Source organism: Furipterus horrens, unplaced genomic scaffold (assembly GCF_987537825.1).
Source record: "Furipterus horrens unplaced genomic scaffold, mFurHor1.1.pri manual_scaffold_6, whole genome shotgun sequence".
NCBI lineage: Eukaryota > Metazoa > Chordata > Mammalia > Chiroptera > Furipteridae > Furipterus > Furipterus horrens.
In genome coordinates, this window is record NW_028327176.1 from 92035006 (window position 1) to 92055403 (window position 20398).

The 20398-nt window shown below is 39.4% G+C and overlaps 1 protein-coding gene across 1 annotated transcript in view; it reads right to left on the minus strand.

Moving 5' to 3' along the window:
• Window positions 1-20398, minus strand: part of BTBD9 (BTB domain containing 9) — a 479622-nt gene that overhangs the window by 294017 nt on the left and 165207 nt on the right. The gene's annotated exons all lie outside the window — the stretch shown is intronic.

Here is a 20398-nt window from a genome sequence, read left to right on the forward strand (position 1 = left end):
GGCTAATAACGCACCCTTCACACAACCTGCCTTCAGAAATTAGTTCTGGAAGACCTCCTGCCACAGACCAACAGGCCAAGCAAAATGCCAGTGAGTATCGCTGGGAAGTGCCACCTCAGAGGCCTTTAAAATCACATTCAGTTATGTGATTCACTGCTTCTTCCTTAACATGCATTGAACAAAGCAGTAAATTAGAAAGAGAGCAGTTTGCCAAGATTTATTTGCTACATTAAAACTCTTTGGGAGTTGTCTGTAAAAAAAAAAATCTTAATCACAGATGATGGCTTTGGAGCTCTGTTCAATCATATAAATACAGGAGCATAAACATCTTACCACAGCATCACTATCTTAGGGGCAGAATCAATAACTTTAATTTTCCACAAATGTACTTTAAGCAGTTTAAGATTTTCCATTTGTGAAACTGGCTATCAAATCTCAACATACCCTTTAAAGGTGATAAAAGCTCATCTCTGGGTAGCTTAATTGGCTACTTAAATCAGTCTGGTTCTTGAGACACATCATCTTTTCAACTGGTCAGTAAGTCCTACCAACTCTGGGTTCTCCAGGTCACTGCCTCAGCCAGGGAATCAGGCATCAAACATCAGAAATAAAACTAACTTGTATAATTAGGACTTGGTCATAATGAATCTACATTCTCATTTTTACTAGTGGAGGACAGAATTAGAACTCAGAATTGAATACTTTTAGGTAAGCAGTTTAAATGACTTGTAGAAACTGAAGATCCATCACAATGATCCAAAAAAAAACTTCCCGTTTTAAACCTTCTGTCCCCTAAACCATCTCCTCCAGCTCAAGGACTTACAGAAAGAAAACAAAGTGTCATTCCTTGGAATTATGTTTCTTCACTATCCGAAAGAATATCAAACTTATTTTTGATCCATTAAATAATTTTTGGAGGTGCAAACATGGTCATTAAAGCAATAATGACTGCCTCTTTTGAGATGAATACATTTACAGTTTCAGTCCTTTATTAACCACTTAGAAATACGGAGAATACATGCAATAACAGCTTCCCAGAACATTCTGCAAGATTCCACTTTGTCTTTGTAGAAAATATAGGTATTGTATATAGATTTTCTGCAAAGTGCTCTGAAAATCCCATAAATCCCATCCTTCAGGGGATTTCCACAGTCTTTCCACCATACTTGAGTTCCTATCCCCTCTAAATATATGCTGCAATATGAACATTTCCATAGTCAAAGCACTGCACACTAATAAAACATAACACTGTTTACATACAGTGCAAATATATAACATATTTTTAGTGTAGCTTATGAGCAATATTTTTAGATGGATGGAGCCTGCAGTGATATTAGTAACAAACTTCTGTAAATTAGTGGCCTAAATATAAATTTATGTTCCATAAAACCTAGCATGAAACAATAAGTTAGATATATTTAAATAACATTTTGGAGAGTGTTAAGCAGCCAGTACTGCTGTGTTAGGCTGAGTTGGGTACTGAAAAGGAGAGCTGGGCACTGTCATAGAAAGCAGCAGAAGAAATGCCTTGGCTTTTAAAATAACTTTCAAAAAAAATATGTATGACTTCTAGAGTCTACCTAATATCTCAAAGGTAGCTTCAATCTTGAAAACAAGTGAAAAATGACCCATCAGTCCAGGAATACATTTTATAACTTCTATAGATGCAAGGCCAAAAGGCACTTGCATGAGTTGGGGTTTTGGTTCATATTTTCATTTATTTTCTGAAAGTATGCTAGGACTATTATATGTGAGCAGATGCACCTATATCTAAGTTTGGCTTTCTGATATCTATAATCCTGTTTAAGTCACAATCAAGTCCGTTCTTGCATTACTCACATTTCAGAGAGCAAAGAATATATCTAGGGGAAAATTAGCTTCCAATTTAAACTTATCTTTGCAATTCTTCAAAACACCAAGACTTGAAGCACTCTATTCAAAATGTAGTATCACAGCCCTGATATATGGTTGGATCTCAGTAAGGACATTAAAACATTATAGAATCTCCCAAAATTTGTGATTTAGACATTTTCCCCAATATAACTGAAGTAGGGGTTTACGGTAATTGCTGGGGTAGGGAGAAAGAAAGAAAGCTCCAGCTTTTTTTCTCCTCCAAATAGAATGGGGAGGTGTCAGGGCTTCAGTAATGGAGATGGCAGTGTGCCATGTCTTCAAGTGAGACTAAAATGTTGGCTTTATTCTTTCTATTTCCTCATGTGCAATTTAGAAGAATAAATGCAATAGTCTAAAAAAATAAAATTAAAAAACCCTCCAGGGCCCCAATAAGGGGGGGGGGGGGGAGAGCGAGCGCTCTGATTCACAAATACTATCCCCAAATAGAAAATGAACAATAGGTTTGGATTAAGGCTTTGTTTTATTAAGGCAAGAGACTGGTATTGGCGTGCTGGATTTTTCCAATGAATTATCCCAATTAGCCCACTTTGATCCTTAAATTCTACATGCCTAAAACTAGATTCATCATTTCCCTCCCAATTTGACTTAGCCTACCCACTTCTGTCAATGGCATCTTTACCCTACTAACCATCTAAATTAAGGTTCTTACATTAATCATTTCTGATTATTCTTCTCTTACCCTCAGAGCCAATATGGAAGCTCACTAAGATTATAAACTCTAAGAAGACTGGGACTATGTCTTATTCAGGACAGTAACAGGTACTGAGCAAAAGTAAACAAGACAGTCATGGTCCCTGCCCTCAGGGAGCTTATAGTATAGTTAGGGAGTCATACATTAAATAAATACTCAAGTAAAGGTATCATTACAAATCATGATAAATGTTATAAAGAAAAAGACCAGGGTTCTATTAGTGGACATCATTAAGGTAAAGGATGGTAGTAGTCAAAAGGGTTTTTCACCTTGGCCAGATGGCTCAGTTGGTTGGAGCATTATCCCGTACACCAAAATATTACAGGTTCAATCCCCAGTTGCAGTGTGTATGAGAGAAACTGAATTGAGACTTCTAAAGAGTAAGTTTGAGGAAGCTGGGTGAAGACTGGGGAAAGAGTATTATAGGAAGAAACGTAACATATGGGAAAACCTTACAGTAGAAAAGACTCAGTACGTTTTCGAAAATGCTGAAAAAGGCCAGTAAGGTTGGAGGTAATAAATGGACAATGCAGCATCCGTATTAAGGTTTTTGGGTTTTATCCTGGGTATAATGGGAAACCTAAAGGGTTACATGCATGATATGATTTATGTCTTAAAAAGAACATCGTAGCTGCTGGGTGGAAAACAAAGGGGAGCAAGAGAGTAAACAGGGAACCCAGTTTTAAGAGATTGCTGCAGTGGTTCTAGAGTGAGCTCATGGTGACTTTAACTAACCCAAGCCATACTCATTCCCAGGGTCTAGCACAGCTCCTGTTTCAGATAAATGAATGAATCAATAAATTGTTATCAGCATCAGTTCTTAGTCTTCTTTCATGATGCTCCTACCTATCCCAGGTTAGAGGCATCCTCTAGTTTTTTTCTAAGATACAATTACATTTTTTTTAAAGATTTATTTATTTTTAGAGAGAGGGGGAGGGAGGGAGCAAGAGAAGGTTGCCTTCTCGCACGTCCCCAACTGGGGACCTGGCCCGAAACCCAGGCACGTGCCCTGACTGGGAATCAAACCAGTGACCCTTTGGTTCCCATGCTGGTGCTCTATCCACTGAGCCACACCAGCCAGGGCCAATTAGATTTATTTATTTTTTATTTTTATTTTATTCTTAAGTCAACATCATGATAAAAAAAAATCTAGATGGTATCTAACATTTACAATTTGAAGTTCAAACTTCTCAATTGTGACATTAAATTCTATATGAAGGTATAAGTATTTTTGAGATCTCAAATAATCAGATAATTTGTATATAAAAATAAGCAAAAATTAACACATAGGAATGTTGGTCACAGGATAATTCACAATATCAAAACAAACAATCTTTATGTGCTTCAATATAGAAAAAAATCAAATTATGATACTTATATAATGAAATAATACACAGTCCTAAAAAACGTTTTTAAGGAATATTTCATAATGTGGAAAAAAGTAATACAACATTAAATTTAAAAAGGGATATAAAACATATATAATATAATCTGGAGTTCACTTTTAAAAAGAAAACATGCACATGATAAAAAAATAGATCAAAGATCAAAGTAATGATTTATGGATTGTGAGGCTATAGATGATTTTTAATGTATACTTTTCTGGCTTCCAAATTTTCTGCAATAGTAACACTTTTAGTCTCAGAAAAACTTCCTATTAATGGTTACATTTAGAAGGAAAACACACTTCAGCCCTGACACCGCCTCAGCTGGTTGGGCATCGTCCTGCAAACTGAAAGGTTGCTGGTTTGATTTCTGGTCTGAGCACATGCCTGGGTTGTGGTTAGGTCCCTGGTCGGGGCGCTTACAAGAGGCAACCAATGGATGTCTCTTTCTCACATCAATGTTTCTCTCCCTCTCTTTCTCCCTCCCTCTCTCTCTAAAAATAAATAAATGAGGAAAAATTTAAAAGGAAAACACTTCAGCCTAGCTCTGTATTGACCTCCCAATATTTGCTCAGAAGTCTGCGCTTCTGTGTCCCATGACCTGCGTCTGCTTCCGCCACCGCCTGCGCGGGCATCCGCCTGCCCTGCGGCTCTGAGCCTGTGAGGGCTGCCCTCGGTATCTCAGCCCCGCTCTCAACAGTTACTCTACGAAACACTCATCTGACATAACATGTGCTGTCTTCACTCATCCACTTCTTTTTTGTGGCTTTAGCTCTCACTTCTCTGTCAAACTGACCGCTTTTGTTTCTTGTCCTGGCCCCCAGCCCCAAGCACAGCATCTTCTGTAGAGACACCGTGTCTGCTGACTGCTCAGAACGACGTTATTCTAACAGGAGCCACTGTCCGGCTCTCAGAGGGCCAGCGTGGCCACGATCACCTGCACTCCTGCTGCTTTCTGGCCACCTGCTGCTGCCATACTTCCCACTTTGAATCACAGATGGTTAGGGCAGAGAAGAGACCTGGAACAGGGTCTAGCACAACCACTGAAAAAAAAAGGGAAGCTGAGTCCTAAAAATACGGAGAAACTCTCTGTGGGTCCCTGGGAGAGGCAGTGACTGGGCTGGGCCTGGAAACAAAATGACTCAGACTCACTGGTGTCACCCCTAGTCCGTACTATGGTAGGACACTCCAAGAGCCCTTCTCTAATTCGTCAAATAATGTGAACTGGCAAGCAAGTCTGGAAATGCCCATTCAATTTTCTGAAGGTTCATTTGACAGGCTGGAGAAAATTAATTTGGGACTGCCATTGTGTTTTTCACTCTGTATAATCCAACTGTTGAATATCAAAGGTTCGTTGAAAGTACATGAAAGTAGTTTTCAACCTCAACCATTAGGCACTTTAGAAATTGTTCTCAAAGCAGCACAATAAAAAGGCCAGAATAATCTGATCACAAATTCCTCCCAGGGATATAAAATTAAAAGCATAATTCAGTGTACCTGTGAGGCTACGTCTTCCCTCCTCACACCCTGCCCATGAATGAATGCAGGCCTGAGGGAAGCCAGGGTGTGTGATACGTGCTTATGAACCAGCACGGAGAGAGCGCTTTTAACCACTCCAGGAAGATACATTCAAGTCACGGACGAATAATTATTCTAATAAAGTACCAAGACCCTGTGAGGTTAGGCTGTGATCTGAGTTGACAACTTTGTTTATAAACATTGGTTCTAAAAAATACCAATTAATGATTCATTTGAATCCTGCTCTGCTCTGATACTGTCCAAATTCTGGCATTTCATGTCATGCCATCATTTTTACTGCAGAAACTTCAGTTTTATCAAGGCAAAGAGAGTAAAAAAATACTTTCGAGTGAAAATAATACAAATAACAAAAGATCTATTCTATTGTTGCGAACTCTGACAATTTCCTCTTTGCATTAAAAAAGATAAGTGTCAAACCAGTTATTACAACACATGACAGCTTCAGAATAGAGACAGCACATCCACACATGGGAAAAGAGCAAACAGTTTTTCTAACAGATTTCTCTGCCTCAATGCCAATATGGCAAATAATCCTATGAAAATGTTATTGCTCTACCTAATTTTCCCTTGAAGCTTTTAAATAGAAACTTCTAAAAAGTGATTTTTAAAAAATGTGCAGAAGGAGTGGGGATAGCAACAACACTATGAACAGTCCTGCCCAAGACGGCCAAGCATAAGTGAGATGACACCTGGGATGGGCAGGGTTTTGAAGGTGATTAATAAAGGCTGGGGACCAGGGATCCACAACAAAGACAGATACCTTTTAAAATGGAAGGGCCCCTGAAATGGCATGAACTCCACTGAGGCAGAAGTTGGAGAAAGGAGAAGAGAAGCCTTAATTTGTGTTTTCTTCCTCTAATCTCTGGGGATGACAGTCAAAATTAGAGGAGAGAACAGCAATTCAGAGATAAAAAGAACAGAAGCAAAATGAAGCAGTTGAAAGGTGACAACATTTTATTAGAGACTGAGATCGATTCATTTCAACTAACCTGTCTGCCGTAACAAAATACTACAGACTGGGTGGCTTAAACAAAAGACACTTATTTCTCAGAGTTCTGGAGGCTGGAAGTCCAAGGTGCTAGCCAATTTGGTTTCTGGTGAGAGCTGTCTTCCTGGCTTACAGATGGTCACCTTATTGCTGTGTCTTCATACGACAGGAGACGGAGAAAGAGAGAACACTCTGGCCTTTCTTCTTTTTCTTATAAGGACATTAATCCCATCATGCCCACTCTACCCACTAATGACCTCATCTAAACCTAACTACCTCTAAAGGTCCTATCTCCTATTACCTACCATCACATTGGGGGTGGTTATAGCTTCAACATATGAATTTTTAGGAGGTTACAAACGTTCAGTCATAATATTACCTTTGCCTGGTGCCAGATGTAAGGCCTGAATAAAATTGAATACACGTGGCTTCTTTTATAAGAGCAAGTTTTCATCTATAGAATATGCTTAAAATAAGACACTCAGAAGCAAGATTGTATTTCCTTTACACCTAAAAATGCTTGTTTAGCAAAAAAAAAAAAAAAGTTATCTTTATCTGAAATGCTTTTAAAGCCTGTGCTTCGTATTTGTCAATAATTTTTAGATAAGACCTTCTTTGTTGCCAATTCTCACATTTTACTGATCTATTAAGCAGTAAGATATACTTATTGATTTTATTTTCTGTCACCCTAATGTTATCATAACTTAATGCTATCAGGGAATAAGAAAGAATCAATGCTGATTATAGTTAAGAAAGTGAGGGTGAAAGCAATCCTAACAGGGGATATCTGTTTTTTGGTAAAGACTGGACAGGGGGTCCTTTTATCATGGAGTCATTTAAGAATCACTAACTAGAGTCAAACCAAGCAAAGAAGCTACAAATACATCAGGTAAAGATGTCAGTAGTGTCCAGCGAGATAGCAGTTTAGTGAAAAGAGAATCCACTCAAGGTCTTCGGAGTCAGGCAGACCTGCTCTTGAAATCTGGTGCTGCCACTGTTTTGTTGTTGTTCCCACTGTGACGTCTCTGAGCTTTAGTCTCCTCATCTGTAACAATGAGAATACCGCTGCTGCACAAGGGTGCTTTGCAGGGTAGGTGAGACACAAGTAGGGGCAGGTACCCAACAATAAGGATGGTGTGGTCAATACACTATTTCCTCTGTGTTCCCTCCAATGCCTTCTACTAGAGGAATCAATGATTCCAAAACATTCTCCGCCAGGCTTGCTTGAATGCGCATATATGTGTAAGAGGGGGCCATGAGCAGAAGTGATATATTTGTGAGTACTGTGCTTTCTTGAGCCTTACCATCTTTAAAATATTTTTGGTTTTGCTTTATTGATTTGAATATCATATTAATTTACCCACATATGTCATCCAACACCTCCACTTACTGGTCTTTCAGGCATCTCCGGGCATGTGGATGCTTGATAAACAGTCTATTAGTATGATTTGATTATCTCTATCCTGTCTCCCTCCCACCTTTTTTTTTAGAGAATTACATAGCTGGCAGTGAGGATGGTATCAAATATCATCACTTATTTATAACCACTTTCTCCCCTTTCTGCATTGCTAATTTTACTGTTTCTCCCCATACTCTTCTTACAAGATCACCTCTGGTCTCTCATCACTAAGAAGAAATGAACACAGGCAGACAAAGCAGAGGACTAAAGGAGGGAAGAAATGTGGTTTTTGGCTTCTTCATGGCTCTGACTTACTTCACTCACCCTCAAACTCTATGTGTATCTATTTCAGCAACCGAAGGGAAGGGCTAAGGAATCTGGTTTTCCTTAGAGAAGCCAATGAACAATCATAAGACTAAAAATCAGAGGAGACTTTGAAAATTACAAGAAAGACTGTTACTACAGAATGACTAAGTTGCCTTGGTATGTCTTGTAGGCTGAAATTCCGTTTCATTTTCATCACACACAGAACCAGAATTATAGCGCCAGGAAGAGCTGCAAGTTGTGTTCCCTCTGGTCTATCCTAACAGCCCAAATAGTATCACATTCTACCTGAAGAACCTCCTGAAACAGACTGACGATGCTTCAATTATCTTGGCTGTAGGCAAAGACAAAATAAGCGTCTCAGGAGTTCTCAAAAGCTTTATAAGTTCTCTCTGAACTATGTTATTAGATGGAAACCACAAGGACACAACCAAAACTGTAAGAGAAAAGATTTCCCTGGGCTTTGTTCTGTCTATAAGATATGTTTCCAAATGTGCAGTGAAGGTGTATAGAAGCAGGGCCAAGAGATGCCAGGGGCCCAAGGCACATCAAAGTGACCAGAGCCCAGACACACACCCACTGAGCACCCCCACTCCCCCAGCCCTCCCCAGCCTCCCACTGACACAGTGTTACCCAAACTCTGCTTAACCTAGCAGCTACCTTCCTATTTAAGTTTATCTGATAATCTACGGTATAGATTTGAGAAAAATGGAAGCACAGAAAGAAGAAAGCATAAAAAGAATATTGTCCTAAGGTTGGTAAAAACATTACTTTGTTACATGGCAAATGTGAGGCAGTAATTAAGTAAAAAATATAATGGCAAAGTTATTATAATCTTTGGAGAAAAAATCCCAGTTCTTTACAATTTTCCAACAACAAAATCCAGGTCCAGCTTAAACTACTGCTGTGCAAGGCAACGCTCCCTTTCTAAACTCATCTGTGTAACTGGGCTCCCAACGCTGCCATTGCTGCTCACCAACACACCCGGGACACACTGCCGCTCACCAACACACCCTGGGACAAGAATTTCATTTCTGAACCTAAGTTGTTCAAATCCTCCTGGGGAAGTAAGCCAACACCTGGGCGCATCCAGCAATGTAAAAATTCTCTTAATATATGGCAGTAGCCTTATGTTTAAATTCAAAAATGCCTCTCTATTTATATCTGCTTCTCTCAGGTAAAAGGAAATGAAAACATAAGCCAAGGGCCCCTTGAGGAGAATCCCATTGAGGAGGGAGAGGAGAAATAGGAAGCTTTAATTTTAACATGAGGGGTCCCGTGACGGTGGAGAAGGAAAAGGAGAGAGAAGAATGACGCGTAATCTGCAAGATTCAAGCGCATTACAGAAACACTTTTCCGAGGTGTGCAAGCAGCTAGCTTTCTTTAAGGAGAAAACCATAGCACCATGTAATCCAAATGAATTCTTTTCCGAATGAGAGCGGAGTAACAAAGACAGAACTTGGCAAGATGGCACAGCACGGTGGGGGCGAGCTGCAGTCCCGGCTGATATCTGGTAAGATGTTAGGCTGTCAGCTTCATGTAACATAAAATGAGGCCACACACCAGGAAGTGTTTTGAAAAGTAAAAATTCAGGGGAAAGATGAAAGCAGCATTATAATGAATCTGGAGAAAATAAACTCTGTATCACGGGGGCTCTGGCTGTGACCTTTCTTCAGCTGGTGTCCCATCCACCTCTGGGAAGGGAAGAGACATGATGGAGAGGCCAGTGCTTGCCTCCTTGCCCCACACGGACGGCAGCACCGTTTGCCAGCACCTGCAGCCCAGAGAGAAAGAAAGCCTGGTGTGGAGAACTCCCGTCCATTAAAGCAAGAGAGTGAAAAGTCGGGGAGAAAGCTCCCGATACCAACAGCAGTGACCTGGGGTCATACAGTAAGGAGTTATAAAGGCATGAAAGCATCTTTATTCAAATGGTTCCTTTCAGGGCAATTCATTTCATGATACTTAATGCAGGCGGTTAAGAGAACAGTTGGGCTGGATATAACTTACAGTACGTCACACAAATCTGGAGTGCCCACGGAACATTAATTTCAGGGTGCACATTGAGATTATGCTCTCAAAACAAGCCTCTTTGCCAGGGGCAGCTTGTAACTCAGAAAAGTCATATTTAACTTAGGATGTGCTGTGTAATGTTGAAGAGAAAAGTTAACTGTTTTGTTTTTGTAGTTTATTTTCCCAAACCAAGTAGGGAAACAGATTTGGGAAAGAGCTATACATGTTAAACTGAAATTTTCTAAAAGGTTGTCTTCACTCATGTTATAAATCTGCTTATGTCATATTTCTTTAACATTTACTCTTGTGGAAAAAACAAAACACTCTTGTTCTGAATACACGACTTCCCCGCTACTCTTGAGATCCCCACAAGCGTACTGGGGTTTGCAGATTTGCCTTTCCTACAGACGCTTGGGTCTCACTTCCTCCTGAACCTAAAACTGTGGCATCACTAACTACCCCCACTCAAAAGGGCTGTTAAAATCCCACCTTCTTCCAAGTGGTAGTGAAGTGGTTCTTTTTTTTTTTTTTTTTTTTAACTTTTAGCCCCTCCTCAGCTCTGGTGATCATTCATTCAACTTAAAATCAATATTAATTCTTCTAAATAATGTAAACACTTAATTTTATTCATGTTCTTAAATTATTTTCCTTTTCTACTGCATATTTGTGTAGCTGTTATATGAATTCTTTGTACTGATGTAACTGTCATTTCTTTAGTTCAGTTCTTGCCAAACACTGAGCTGTGTCTGGAGATACAAAGATAACCACTCTTGTTGAAGAGATGCCAGTTTAGTGGGAGAGACAGACATGTAAACAGATCTGTATGTGAGATACATAGCCTAGAGAGGAAAAAAAATTTATTGCACAAATAAATCAGCACAACAGCATGAAAAGGTCTAGAGGCTATAACATACCACAAATACCCAGCAAAACACAAGGATTGTGGACATGAAGATAACGCTTCCATTTTTGCCTCATTCAGTCTACCCATGCGCACCCATACTCTGCCTTTCCTTCTGTTACGAGGGAAGAAGTAACCTCATCCCTACCTAAGGCCAGTTTCCTTCTTGAGCTCAAGGTCCCAGCCCTCTCTGTTAGAGACTTTTACCCTGCAATGACCCACTTTCCTGCATTATCAATTTTCCCTTTCTGCGCGATCATTCCACTTAGAACATGCACATGCATTAATACCATCCTCCCGTAACCCCCTGCTCCTCCGCCGTGATACCCCTTTCATCTATTTACTGCTGCCCCTATTGCCTCACCTTCTCTTCTCTCCTCCCATGAATTGACTGAATTGGCTCTTAGCAAGGTCACCAATAAGCTCCATCTTGCCAGATCCATTAGTCAATTCTGCTCATTCTCATCTCCCCTCTGCCCATACAGACAGTCTTCTTTAGGCTTCCATGAAAATTCTCTCCTTGTTTCCTTCCTGTCTCATTGGCAACTCCTGGCCGGTCTTCTCTATTCACTTTTTCTTCCCTGCCTAACTTCCTAGCCCCTTATAGTCCATTCTCACAGTAGTAAGAGTGATCGTTCAAAAATGTAAACCAAGTCATTTCATTCCCTGACTTAAATCCTCCAAAGGCTTCCCATCATCTTCAGAATATATTCACACTACCAAGGCTCTGTAGTTTCTGGTTCCTTCCTACCTCTCCACCCTTATTTCTAGCCATACCTTCTCCCAACACCCCACAGACCATGTACCATCAGATTTCAGACATATATGGCCTTTTTTCTGTTCCTCAAACACCCCAAGCCAGTTTGCACTTCATAGCCTTTTCCATTGCTGTTCACTAGCCGGGGACACTCCCCTCAGCTCTCTGCAAGGCCAATTTCCCAATAATTCAAGCCTCAGCTCAACTGACTTCTTTAGAAAGGCCTGCCCTGATCATCCTGCTCAAGCGTCCCTTCCCCAGGCTTCGTCACCTGCTAGCTCATTACCCCATTCCAATTTCTTCAAAACACTACCAGCAAGTATCGCATTTATTCCTTCACATTTTGTCTTCTACCTCTCCTTCTAGAATGCAAGCTGCATGAAGGCAGGGACTTGGTCTCATTCCCTGCAGTATGTCCAGCTACAGGCACTGTGCTCAGTACATTATAGTTGCTCTGTAAATATTTACTGAATGGATGAGTGAAATGATGATGAAATTCTTGTTCAGAATACTGTGTCCAGCTCTTTGCTCTTCAACTGCAGAAGGGCACAATAAGGGTAAATTTGAAACATAAAAATAACTAAATCACAGGTAAGTCAGACTATGGCAAAAGGTTAACAGAATTAGAATTAATTAGGAAGTAATATTTTATTTTCATTCTTCGGGGGTGGTCATAACTAGTGTTTTTTAATGTCTAATGAGGATTAAATAAAAGGAATGGACTACAGGTTCAGTAGGCTGGGTTTAAGTTCTAGAGTAGATGAGCTGTGAATTAGAGTTATAAAAACACTGCCTGGGATTGACTACTGTCTGAGATTATAATTAGTTCCTGAGAAGGAACAATGACTACTTTTCTAAAACAAAAGGGAGTAATAATAATCCTATATCAACTGAGTACCTCCTATGTGCTAAGACTGCCTGACCAGCTGACTTCCTTGGTCATGTGTCACAGCCCTGAGAAACACATTAGTATTGTTCTCATGTTAGAGATGGTGGGACTGAAGTTTAGCACATTTAACTAACTTGAAAAGGACACACAGTTGATAATGGCCAAACCCAAGGTTCATTTCACTGTAAAATCTGTGCTTTCAACCACTCTGTAGAAGGGAGAGTTTAGAGACCTGAATGCAGCCCTGCTGAAAGTATGAGGGTCAACTTTTTGAGCCTTCACCCAAATCTAGAATTCTAAGATATTTTCAGGAATAGTATAAATAACATAACATAATGAACAACTTAAAACAGTACTATAATGCAGATTCTATATTTGAGCCTTTGGAGATACAGACATTTGATGGACTGAACAAAATAATGTGCTTTTGGTTACCCATTACATAAATTCTGTCATCCTAAAAAGTGACTTTATTTATAGTCTTAAGACCTGTCTTAGAAATATTAAAAAAGAAACACAAGTTTGCAAGCATCACCAGGTATGACAAAATAATTGTTTGCTCCTTAAAGGTTATGAACAGAGGTTAGCAAATTGTGACCTGCTTATGGCCTGCAAGCTAAGAATTTTACATCTTTTAAAAGCGTTGTTTAAAAGGAAAAAAGAAAAGGAGGCAAACAAACACAAGAGCCTGTCAAGATGAGGAGACAACTTCTGGCCAAGATGGAGGACTAGACTGACATGCTTCGTCTCCCTCCACAACTAAGAAGGAATACAACTACCGCAAAACCAGAGACAACTGGAAGTTCCAGAAAATAAAGCTACATGGAAGTCCAACGTATGAAGTTATAAACAAGTGGTGCTCATCCATATGGGTAGGAGGGGCAAAGCCGGGGCGGAGAGGTCAAGTTGTGCTGGGGGTGATGGCAGCAAGCAGAGACACCTGTATTTAAGGGGAGGTGAGAAGCACCTGGGGAGCACCCTCGGCTACAGACCAAATCCATCAGCTTGCAATTCCAGCACCAGGGAAGGCAGACCCCCATTACCTTCGACTGTGAGGGCCAGAGGGGGTGGGGATGGGGGAGGAGGCTCCCGGTCTCTCAGTGGAGAGTGAATGGCAGGACAGGAATCCATCCTGGACCCCACCCCCATAGAAAACGCCATAGTGTGGTGAGAAGAGTGGCCCCGTTGTGATGAGTGCACAGGGCTCTGCCCCCTATAGCGTAGGAAGTGTGACAGCCCCGCCCAGGAAGCAAAGGTAAATACAAAACTGTTAGGATGGCACAGATCATGATAGAGATCCCAATCATGCAGCTGACCAGCCAGCAAATATCTAATCTAATAGCTTAGCAGATAGGAAATCTTCCTGAGGCACAGATCAGAGCTTTGGTTATATGAATGCTTACAGACCTAACAGCAGATCTTAAACAAGACGGGGAAGGAATGAAGGCTAGTCCTGCTGAAATGAACAAAAACACATACAAAACTAGTGGTGAGGGAAAGAAAACCAAGGATCAAATCAACAAATTGGAGCATAGGGAAGAAATAAACAGTTAACCAGTGCAGAAACAGGGAACGAGAAGTGAGGAAAATGAGGAGAGGCTCAGAAACCTATGGGACAGCTATAAGCAGGCCAACATCTGAATCATAGGGTTGACAGAAGGTGGAGAAGAAGAACTAGAAGCTGAAATTTTACGTGAAAAAATAATGAAGCAGAACTTTCCTAATTTGGCGAAGGAAATAGACATACAAGTCCAGGAAAGCACAGAGAGTCCAAAACAAGCTAGACCCAAAGAGGACCACACCAAGACACATTATAATCAAAATGTCAAAAATTAAGGATAAAGAGAGAATCTTAAAAGCAGCGGGAGAGAAGAAGAGAATTATGTACAAAGGAGTCCCAATAAGACTATCAGCTGATTTCTCAAAAGAAACTCTGCAGGCAAGAAGGGACTGGCAAGAAATATTCAAAGTGATGAAAAGCAAAAACCTACAACCACAATTATTCTATCCAGCGAAGTTGTCATTCAGAATAGAAGGGCAGAGAAAGTGCTTCCAGGACAAAGTAAAACTGAAGGGGTTCATCAGATCCAAACCACTGTTATATGAAATGTTAAAGGGACTTGTTTAGGAGAAAGAGAATCAAAACTATGAACATTAAAATGAAAACTGTATCACAATAACAGCTGGGGAATCGAAACAAAGGCAAACTAAGTAGGCAACGAGAGTGGGAAAAGAATTATAGGTATGGGGAACATTTTGAGGGGAGGTCAGTGGGGAGGGGGAAGGGGGAAAGGGAGGGAGATGATACAGGAATTAAGAAGCATAGTAGGAGGGAGTGGAGTAGACAGGAAGGTGTTGAGAAGAACTATATGTACAACCAATGGGCATGGACTAAGGGGAGGGGGCAACTGGAGAGAAGGGGGTCACTCGGTGGAGGGGAACAAAGGGAAAAGAAATTGGGACAACTGTAACAGCATAATCAATAAAGCATATTAAAAAATTAAAAAGTTAAAAAAATTTTAAAAGGGAAAAAAGAACATGTCACAGAGACTTTGTGCAGTCCACAAAGCCTAAAATATTTACTATCTAGTCCTTTACCAAAAAGCTTTGCTGATCCCTAGTCTAGAATTTAAAAATTGATGCAAGAGCATGAAACAGCTGTAACAGAGGAGAAAATACCTGCTTAGAAAAAGTGACTCTCTGAAGATTTTATAAAGTATCTATGAAGGTTTTGTTTGCTTATTTGTTTTACCATGGATAACAAACTTCCCAGAGCCAGCTTTTGAAGTGGGTCTGGCCTCCCAACCCAGGATCAATGAGATTATATAAGAAGACATAAAAAGAAAAAGTGAGCATTAAAGAGCATGGGGAAAAATCACAGTGGTCCAATTTTATAGCTGCATGGGGCCATACAGAAACTGTCAATGAAGAAACCCCCCAGGGGCAGGGCAGTCACTTCTTCAGGCCACGATGTGCACACACAGCACAGTGGTGTGTCCCCGCTCCTAGACTGGGTCTGTTCTCACAGTGCTGCCATGTGGCCTTTACCTTATTACAGAGACACGCTCCACAAACCAAGAAGCAGGAGATGACAGCTTTTTAAAAGGTCAGACAAGAAACAGCAGATCTGCAAAGAATGTGTGATCTGAAGGTGAGGTCCCAATCCCTCTTATAAATGTTTAATTTGTTTTTTAAAATTTCAAATGTATACTTCATTACAGAAAATTTAGAAAATGCAAAAAAAATTAAAAGAATAATCATTCATAATCCCTTCATTCAATGATAAACATATTTAAGATTTGGTGTATTTCCTTACAGATTAAAATAAATAAATATACATATGTCAATTAAAAATTAGAATACTGTTTATTTTAGTACCTTTTTTCCACTTGTTATATCTTAATTTTTGACCATTTTTAACATAAAATTCTCCTAAGACAGTTTCGATGATCATCTAATTCCACAGTATGTATTTATCATAATTCGATAACTAATTAATGCTTCCAGCATGTACGAGAGAATGTTTCAGCTCACCCTCGCCAACAGGATTATACACATAATTCAAAATATTTTCCCATTTGATAAGCACAAAATGGTTTATCTTTGCTTCACAAAGAGGTTGATCTTTTCTTCACATGGCCATCTGTTTACATCTTCTTTTATGAATTGTCTATTACATGTCCTATTCCCATTTCTCTTCTGGGGTGTTTATCTTATTCTTTTTAAGAGCCAAACAGTAAAGATTCTAACCTTTATTTCTGGCATAAATTTTGTAGATTTCCCACTTGACCATTTACCTTTTAATTTTGCCTTTAACTTTTTGTTTTTAATTTCAGAAATGTAGCATTTTATCTAGTCAAGTTTCCTGCTTTTTGTTCTTTGTTGTCTTATTGAGATCAGTAACAGCTCAATGTTGATATGCGCCACATAGGGGATGATCTGCTGGAGCTGGCTAGTCATCTACTGAACTTAAAAGCAGCTAGCATTGGGCTTCCAAATCTGCACAACCTGAGGAGGTTCTGCCCAGTGGCCAAGCAGAAGGACTGTGCAGGGGACACGCCACGGGACGGACTAAGAGTCAGAACACTGGGACATGGGTCCTAGGTTCACTGCTTGCTTGCTTGCTGCATGTCCCAAGGCGAAGTGTCTCTAGACACCCATACCTCACATATAAAACAAGAAGTGCGGAGACTGCAATCTCAGAAGACATTTGGTTCTAAGACTCATTCTTATTTGACAAGCGAAAGAAGGGGACTCAGTGCTAGATGCTGCCAGCTGGTTAAAATCCACACCCCAGAGAGGCCCGTCAGTGAGAAGAGCAAAGGTGAGAGGCGGTAAAAGGGAATGTCTGACAGGAGAGACCCTGCAGTGCTTTGGACATGCAGGTTACAGAAATTCATTTCAAGTCAGTCAGCACGACCTGCAGGACGAAAGGCAAAGAGAAGCGAAGACGGAAAAGGGCTCGACATCAGCTCACATGTTTTTCCCAGAGAAGCACCGAGTAACCTTACTGTGAGTTCCCGAGTAGGCTAGGGGACAGTAAACGGGCCTAAAATCCAGAATAAAAACAGAAAAACAAAAAACAAAAGGGGACGTGGATGAGAAAAAGTGGTAAAAGTTCCGAGGTGAAAGGGCAAAGGTGTTATGAGGATCACGCTGAGAGAGAGCTCTTCGAGGGCCAGCATAAATCAGACCACAGAGAAGAAAAGGGACTTTCTGAGGGAGCACAGGACAAGCAACGGTCTCAGGAACAGGCTGGCAGGGACTAGTGAGAGATGAAAGTGATGTCCCCCTATCCCTGTGAAGTACCTGCAAATACAATACTGTGAGAAGATAATATCTGCTCTGAAGTATTATAGCACTGGAAAGAAAGGCAAGTGTTGATTCAGTAACTGTAGCACCAACCAGTCTAGAGTCTAGATTACATAAATTCACAAGAAATCATATCAATAAGCTAAAGCCCTTACCTTTATTTGGTAACTAACTAGTGCTTATTTACATGCATTTAACAAGTAATTGTTTTTTCTTACATAATATTAAGTAATAACACCACTTCATTTTCTTCTCTTTATTGCTATGTTAGTAATTTATCTTTTTCATCTTAGCACTGATTAAAACATAAAATGACTTTAGGAAATGTTATGTCCTAATTTATGGCTTAATTTAATCTCAGCAGTCAAACACTGATAAGATTGCATGTCTTAAAGAAATCAGCATATCTATTATCACACACCAATAAGTACATTAAAAAAAAAAAGACCTCATTCCCAAGTGAGAAGAAATTGCAAGCTACGAAGCAATGAAGGAAGAAAATCCCGAGTCATCCACCTGGCCCAACAAGGTTATTAAGAAGAATTAGAGGGATTCTTCCCCATGTTTCAGCAATGGAGGACGCCTAGTCTAGTGGCTTCTTTCCAGTACTTTTCAAGCTTGTTTATTGTCTTTTACATAAGACAAAGAAAAGAACCACTTCCCCCTCCAAACACACAGAAGGTAAAAACTACACTGTAAATAGTTTTTTACCCCAAAGGCTTAAAATTCTCAATAAATTAAAACCTCATTATTGTTGACTCTATCTTGGATAAAACTGTAAAATGACTAACCAGATCCCATTTTAGAGTCAAGAAAACTAGCATGCAGAAAGCAAGCCTAGAGCACACAGGAAACAAGGGCCAGCCTCTCTGGGGACCTCTTTGAAGCCTCCCTTCAGAGTTCACAGCCCAGCCTCACACCATGCTATTGTGGTCTCAGGAAAGCAGTGTTAGTATTACAATATAGCTGCGCTTCCTTCACAGTAAAATGGGGATAATATTTATATCTACTTTCCAATACAGTATTTGTAAGAATCAAATGAAAAGAAGTGCTCTTTATAAAGTACTGGGCTTTCTGTCATTTATGCATTTAAAAGAGAAGAAAGGTGCAACTAAATTAATTTCTAAACCCCATGCACCACGCTGTCATTCATGAATTTCATAAGCTTATCACCTAAAAGTGCAGCATGGCATATATTTAAGAATAAGCATATGGAAAAAAATGCAATGAAAAAAGGTAAAAACATTCTTAAAAGAATAAGCATAATTTTTGTTTCAATTATTTTGTTTTACCCAACGGAGATAACTATTATGTATGTATAAATATACATATATATTTATGTAAAATACACACATATCTTTAAAATTATAAAGAAAATTATAGTATAGCACGAATATCACATAAATTCATTTTTAAAGTTGTTGATAAACCAACTAAAATCAATGTGCATTTTGCTCATGAAATTAAATAAGATTGCATTTTGCTCATGAAATTAAATTTAAGCTCTTAAGAATTTATTTACAAAATTAAATAGTACCACTGAATATAAAAAAATTACATGATGATATAAAATACTATAGTTGACAAATTCTGTTACAGGTTTTTTTTTTAACCAAGACAACAGTTCTCATCTAGAATTTAATCTAAAAATGATGAGATACTTTTGCATTTTTAACTCTTAAAAAATGATCCAGGTTATAGACAAAACTTCCATACAGCCCAGAATATTAACAAAGCATGCTTTAACCTAACAATTACTCTGAATAAAGGATGTTTATAACAATTACAATGGATGAAAATGTTCCTTTCTCTGCTACCCTGGAGGAGCAGTGCTTCAGAAGAATTATTTATGCCTAAAAACAGAGAACAGTAATGGGCAGTTTTAATATAACACATCACAATAGTATAAGCAAGCTGCCAGAAAGGTGTTACCTTGTTTTGACTTAATCCTCATCTGATTTCCAAGACTAGACTAAAGGTTTGAAAAGAGCTGGGGCGTTTGGTTTTTTGTGTTTTGTTGTTGTGGTTGCTATTATTGAGAGTCACTGGCAACAATAGCTGTGTTGATGGGGTCTTCAGGCTGGAATACTGAGGTTCCACCATTTCCTGCTGAAAATGAGTTCTCACCAACTGCCAGGACCAGTAAATGTCAACACATACTTCCATCCTTTCTCCCTCTTGTTAAGTGCTTATAGTAATTTGGGGATTTCAATCATTTCCACATTTATTTTAAAGTAACAAAATGATGTTAGGAAGCTCCTATCATAATACACTGCAAAGACAAGTTTCCAGAGAAAAGATGATCTACAGTTAATCAGTTTTGCTACCAATTGTAGCTGTCGGTTTACTAAAATCAAATTAATGACAAACAGCAGAAGAGGGTGGAAGGTGTGTGCGGCAGAGAGCAGTGCCGAGGGGAGAGGAGCACTGGACTGAGACCAGCCTGATCACGCAACAAAGCAGAAGAATTTGTTTTAGTGTTTTTAACTTCAATTAGTCACATTAATTAATGCTAAAAACAATGTTAACAGTATATTATTTTCACCTAGTTAAATAAAGGATTATACACATTTGAATAAGTTACGTAGCATTAAACATTTAAATAACTTGAAATGAAGCCATTACTGTCATTCAAACAAGTTGCTACAGCTAAAGGCTGAATGTTAAGTATGAACTGATTTGGTTTTACAGGAATATAAATCCTTTATCTGTTTAGTGAGAAGTACAAATGAAGAGATTTGATGACTTCTGACTTGAATTAAGTGGTTTGCAATAGCACAGCGCCCTCC